The sequence below is a fragment of the Paramormyrops kingsleyae genome, chromosome 24 (assembly GCF_048594095.1).
Source record: "Paramormyrops kingsleyae isolate MSU_618 chromosome 24, PKINGS_0.4, whole genome shotgun sequence".
Lineage (NCBI taxonomy): Eukaryota > Metazoa > Chordata > Actinopteri > Osteoglossiformes > Mormyridae > Paramormyrops > Paramormyrops kingsleyae.
The window spans coordinates 16,145-23,272 of NC_132820.1; positions in this window are offsets into that span (position 1 = coordinate 16,145).

The window sequence follows — 7,128 nt, forward strand, 5'->3', positions numbered from 1 at the left end:
TTGGAACCAAAACAAACTTTAACCTAATACTCTAAAAAACTTTTACATCATTGAGACACCATGTGACTCATAAAGTCCGCAATGAACGTGATCACTGGACCCTGGGAACAGAGTGACAAGCGCCGGCCCGTGCATTGCCTTTGGCTCTCTATACCAAACTGCTCTAGTCGTCAGACAGAGTGGGGAGAGTCATCGAGATAGAACTACTTACACCTAACCCTAACCCTAACCCTAACCCTAACCCTAACCCTAAACCTAAAAAACTGAGGACATTGCCTAAACCTAAATTTAACACCTTAATTTGGCTCTTTTTAACCTGATCCAGATACCTCATTCTAACCCTAACCTCTTAGGAACCCATACTATAACCTTAACCTCTTAGGAACCATAACCCTAACCATTACACCTTAGAAACCCATACTATAACCCTTACACCTTAGGAACCCAAACTCTAACCCTTACACCTTAGCCATAACAACTAGGGAAACCTAAAGCCTAATTCCTGTCTGGAATCCCAACCGCAATCCGGAACCCCTGGGCTATCGCCTATCTGGAGCCCTAACCTGGATCCCTTGGCCTAATTCCTGTCTGGAACCCATGTTCTTTTTGGAACCTCTATTCCTTGTCTGGAACCCTATATCTTAAAGCCCTGCATTCTCTAATCTTAACCCTGAAGGTTTGTCAGGGTTTTCCTTCAACAGGACGTAGTCTTCCCTGGCCGAGACTCCAATTGGTGAGTCAATCTTGAATCGACCAATAATGGATTCTACTACAACCATAGTATAACCAGTATTAATTTCACAAAGGAGGCCCCAAGAGGCCCCATGGGAGACGAGGTCTCACCGGCGGATCCGAAAATCCATGACCCGGCCTTCATCTCGGCCGGAACCCCATGAATTTCACGAGTGTTTTCACTCGCGGTTTCAATTTTGTTCTTTTTACCCATAATGCACCTGAATGCATAATTATTTTAACCACGCCCATCAAGGATTTTTACCCATAATGCACCATTATGCATAATTATTTTAGCCACGCCCGTCCAGGACTTTTACCCATAATGCACTTGGTCGATGGAAACTTTCTTTACACGCGAATATCTCGCCTTCTGTAAGTCCGATCGGGATAGAAAGCATACCACCGGACTTGTCTCGACCTCCTCTATCTACTTACACGGTAAGTCTTTATTATTCTTCTTTATTATTTATTTTTTTCCCCACCACGAGCGAAAAGCCGGGTTCCCATTATAGAGTACCCACTTGGCCCTGGACCTTCTTGCACACACCCCATCGTCACGAATCGTCGTTTAGACCTTCGAGACTTCCAGATCCTCATCAGGACCTTGAGCACAATCTCCAAGGCCTTTTTGAAGGCTATTTCCTTGGACCCTCCAGGAGACCCTCATCCTACTAGAACCATCAGTAAGATTCTTCTTGGACTCTGGTCGGGCCGGGAGTCTGCTCCACATCCAGTTCCCTGGGTGTCTGCTTGTTCTCCTTTTCTTGCGGACTTGACCAGACCTCTTCATAGGAGACTCACTTTCTCAACCTTGTCTGGGCAGATTGTGGTAACCTTACGGTGTCAACAAGCAATCTGTTAACCTGAACAAGGGGTAAGTATACGGCCCTCCCAGGTCCACTTGGACAGCACGTGGGATGTGGTGGTCTATGGCGTCAAAGACCTTAAACGTGGCCAAGTCTTCTATGGGGGTTAGCCCCACTCATACAACAGCACATTTTTGCACCACATACCTTTGATTCTGCCTTACATAATTTTAGCTTAACTTTAAATCGCTAAACACTTACCTTCGCAAACTTACCTTTAGATGTAACCATTTTAGCCAAAATACTTACCGTTCAATTCCAAAACCAATAATTTTAAACAAAGCTTAAAGCTTGGCACAGACCAAAATAAATTCTCTTAAAAGATCCAATTAACCACCTTTAGCTGTTAATGCCAAGCTTAGCCTAACCATAACCCTAAATTGGCTATGGGACACGCCCCGGGACTTGATCACCCCGGGGTCCTGCCTTCGAGTGAGGGTGTCTGGTGGTAAATGGTGAAACACCCGATGATCTCGAGGTACACCACTGATGAGGTGTCCCACAATTCTTTTAAAACCGTAAACCTTTTCAATCTAAAACTTCAATCTAAACTTCAAATCTACTTACCCTTCTTATGACCTAAACCTAACTTTTAACTAGCCTCAACCTTAGTCATTTTCTAACCTTAACCACTTAGGGTTATTGCCTAAACCTAAACTAAAATTAGTTCTTTTGACTGCCTAAGATTACAGTTAACTAAATTAACCTTAACCTTTGTCTCTTTCTAAACCTAACCAATCGGGATATATGCCTAAACTTAACCTTTAAAAACAGGCCTAACACTTTCGGACCAAAGCCTTTAACATTTAGTAAATCATGTTAACGTAGTTAACCATAATGTATATTGACACCAAAATAAACCTTAGCCTAATACTCTAAAAACTTTTACGTTATTTAGGCACCGTGGTGACTCATGAAGTATGCAATGAACGTGATTAATGGACCCTGGGAACAGAGTGACAAGCGCCGGCCCGTGCATTGCCTTTGGCTCTCTATACCAAACTGCTCTAGTCGTCAGACAGAGTGGGGAGAGTCATCGAGATAGAACTACTTACACCTAACCCTAACCCTAACCCTAACCCCTAACCCCTAACCCTAACCCTAACCCTAACCCTAACCCTAAACTTCAATCTACTTAACCTTCTTATGACCTAAAACCAAACTTTTAATTAGCCTCATCCTTAATCAATGTCTAACCTTAACCGCTCAGGGTTATTGCCTAAACCTAAAGCTAAATTAATTCTTTTAACTACCTAATATCTCAGTTAACTAAATTAGCCTTACCCCTTGTCTCTTTCTAAACCTAACCAATCAGGATATAGCCTAAACTTAACCTTTAAAACAGGCCTAACACTTTCAGACCAAAACCTTTAACGTTGGTAAATCATGTAAACCTATTTAACCGTAATGCATATTGGAACCAAAACAAACTTTAACCTAATACTCTAAAAAACTTTTACATCATTGAGACACCATGTGACTCATAAAGTCCGCAATGAACGTGATCACTGGACCCTGGGAACAGAGTGACAAGCGCCGGCCCGTGCATTGCCTTTGGCTCTCTATACCAAACTGCTCTAGTCGTCAGACAGAGTGGGGAGAGTCATCGAGATAGAACTACTTACACCTAACCCTAACCCTAACCCTAACCCTAACCCTAACCCTAAACCTAAAAAACTGAGGACATTGCCTAAACCTAAATTTAACACCTTAATTTGGCTCTTTTTAACCTGATCCAGATACCTCATTCTAACCCTAACCTCTTAGGAACCCATACTATAACCTTAACCTCTTAGGAACCATAACCCTAACCATTACACCTTAGAAACCCATACTATAACCCTTACACCTTAGGAACCCAAACTCTAACCCTTACACCTTAGCCATAACAACTAGGGAAACCTAAAGCCTAATTCCTGTCTGGAATCCCAACCGCAATCCGGAACCCCTGGGCTATCGCCTATCTGGAGCCCTAACCTGGATCCCTTGGCCTAATTCCTGTCTGGAACCCATGTTCTTTTTGGAACCTCTATTCCTTGTCTGGAACCCTATATCTTAAAGCCCTGCATTCTCTAATCTTAACCCTGAAGGTTTGTCAGGGTTTTCCTTCAACAGGACGTAGTCTTCCCTGGCCGAGACTCCAATTGGTGAGTCAATCTTGAATCGACCAATAATGGATTCTACTACAACCATAGTATAACCAGTATTAATTTCACAAAGGAGGCCCCAAGAGGCCCCATGGGAGACGAGGTCTCACCGGCGGATCCGAAAATCCATGACCCGGCCTTCATCTCGGCCGGAACCCCATGAATTTCACGAGTGTTTTCACTCGCGGTTTCAATTTTGTTCTTTTTACCCATAATGCACCTGAATGCATAATTATTTTAACCACGCCCATCAAGGATTTTTACCCATAATGCACCATTATGCATAATTATTTTAGCCACGCCCGTCCAGGACTTTTACCCATAATGCACTTGGTCGATGGAAACTTTCTTTACACGCGAATATCTCGCCTTCTGTAAGTCCGATCGGGATAGAAAGCATACCACCGGACTTGTCTCGACCTCCTCTATCTACTTACACGGTAAGTCTTTATTATTCTTCTTTATTATTTATTTTTTTCCCCACCACGAGCGAAAAGCCGGGTTCCCATTATAGAGTACCCACTTGGCCCTGGACCTTCTTGCACACACCCCATCGTCACGAATCGTCGTTTAGACCTTCGAGACTTCCAGATCCTCATCAGGACCTTGAGCACAATCTCCAAGGCCTTTTTGAAGGCTATTTCCTTGGACCCTCCAGGAGACCCTCATCCTACTAGAACCATCAGTAAGATTCTTCTTGGACTCTGGTCGGGCCGGGAGTCTGCTCCACATCCAGTTCCCTGGGTGTCTGCTTGTTCTCCTTTTCTTGCGGACTTGACCAGACCTCTTCATAGGAGACTCACTTTCTCAACCTTGTCTGGGCAGATTGTGGTAACCTTACGGTGTCAACAAGCAATCTGTTAACCTGAACAAGGGGTAAGTATACGGCCCTCCCAGGTCCACTTGGACAGCACGTGGGATGTGGTGGTCTATGGCGTCAAAGACCTTAAACGTGGCCAAGTCTTCTATGGGGGTTAGCCCCACTCATACAACAGCACATTTTTGCACCACATACCTTTGATTCTGCCTTACATAATTTTAGCTTAACTTTAAATCGCTAAACACTTACCTTCGCAAACTTACCTTTAGATGTAACCATTTTAGCCAAAATACTTACCGTTCAATTCCAAAACCAATAATTTTAAACAAAGCTTAAAGCTTGGCACAGACCAAAATAAATTCTCTTAAAAGATCCAATTAACCACCTTTAGCTGTTAATGCCAAGCTTAGCCTAACCATAACCCTAAATTGGCTATGGGACACGCCCCGGGACTTGATCACCCCGGGGTCCTGCCTTCGAGTGAGGGTGTCTGGTGGTAAATGGTGAAACACCCGATGATCTCGAGGTACACCACTGATGAGGTGTCCCACAATTCTTTTAAAACCGTAAACCTTTTCAATCTAAAACTTCAATCTAAACTTCAAATCTACTTACCCTTCTTATGACCTAAACCTAACTTTTAACTAGCCTCAACCTTAGTCATTTTCTAACCTTAACCACTTAGGGTTATTGCCTAAACCTAAACTAAAATTAGTTCTTTTGACTGCCTAAGATTACAGTTAACTAAATTAACCTTAACCTTTGTCTCTTTCTAAACCTAACCAATCGGGATATATGCCTAAACTTAACCTTTAAAAACAGGCCTAACACTTTCGGACCAAAGCCTTTAACATTTAGTAAATCATGTTAACGTAGTTAACCATAATGTATATTGACACCAAAATAAACCTTAGCCTAATACTCTAAAAACTTTTACGTTATTTAGGCACCGTGGTGACTCATGAAGTATGCAATGAACGTGATTAATGGACCCTGGGAACAGAGTGACAAGCGCCGGCCCGTGCATTGCCTTTGGCTCTCTATACCAAACTGCTCTAGTCGTCAGACAGAGTGGGGAGAGTCATCGAGATAGAACTACTTACACCTAACCCTAACCCTAACCCTAACCCCTAACCCCTAACCCTAACCCTAACCCTAACCCTAACCCTAAACTTCAATCTACTTAACCTTCTTATGACCTAAAACCAAACTTTTAATTAGCCTCATCCTTAATCAATGTCTAACCTTAACCGCTCAGGGTTATTGCCTAAACCTAAAGCTAAATTAATTCTTTTAACTACCTAATATCTCAGTTAACTAAATTAGCCTTACCCCTTGTCTCTTTCTAAACCTAACCAATCAGGATATAGCCTAAACTTAACCTTTAAAACAGGCCTAACACTTTCAGACCAAAACCTTTAACGTTGGTAAATCATGTAAACCTATTTAACCGTAATGCATATTGGAACCAAAACAAACTTTAACCTAATACTCTAAAAAACTTTTACATCATTGAGACACCATGTGACTCATAAAGTCCGCAATGAACGTGATCACTGGACCCTGGGAACAGAGTGACAAGCGCCGGCCCGTGCATTGCCTTTGGCTCTCTATACCAAACTGCTCTAGTCGTCAGACAGAGTGGGGAGAGTCATCGAGATAGAACTACTTACACCTAACCCTAACCCTAACCCTAACCCTAACCCTAACCCTAAACCTAAAAAACTGAGGACATTGCCTAAACCTAAATTTAACACCTTAATTTGGCTCTTTTTAACCTGATCCAGATACCTCATTCTAACCCTAACCTCTTAGGAACCCATACTATAACCTTAACCTCTTAGGAACCATAACCCTAACCATTACACCTTAGAAACCCATACTATAACCCTTACACCTTAGGAACCCAAACTCTAACCCTTACACCTTAGCCATAACAACTAGGGAAACCTAAAGCCTAATTCCTGTCTGGAATCCCAACCGCAATCCGGAACCCCTGGGCTATCGCCTATCTGGAGCCCTAACCTGGATCCCTTGGCCTAATTCCTGTCTGGAACCCATGTTCTTTTTGGAACCTCTATTCCTTGTCTGGAACCCTATATCTTAAAGCCCTGCATTCTCTAATCTTAACCCTGAAGGTTTGTCAGGGTTTTCCTTCAACAGGACGTAGTCTTCCCTGGCCGAGACTCCAATTGGTGAGTCAATCTTGAATCGACCAATAATGGATTCTACTACAACCATAGTATAACCAGTATTAATTTCACAAAGGAGGCCCCAAGAGGCCCCATGGGAGACGAGGTCTCACCGGCGGATCCGAAAATCCATGACCCGGCCTTCATCTCGGCCGGAACCCCATGAATTTCACGAGTGTTTTCACTCGCGGTTTCAATTTTGTTCTTTTTACCCATAATGCACCTGAATGCATAATTATTTTAACCACGCCCATCAAGGATTTTTACCCATAATGCACCATTATGCATAATTATTTTAGCCACGCCCGTCCAGGACTTTTACCCATAATGCACTTGGTCGATGGAAACTTTCTTTACACGCGAATATC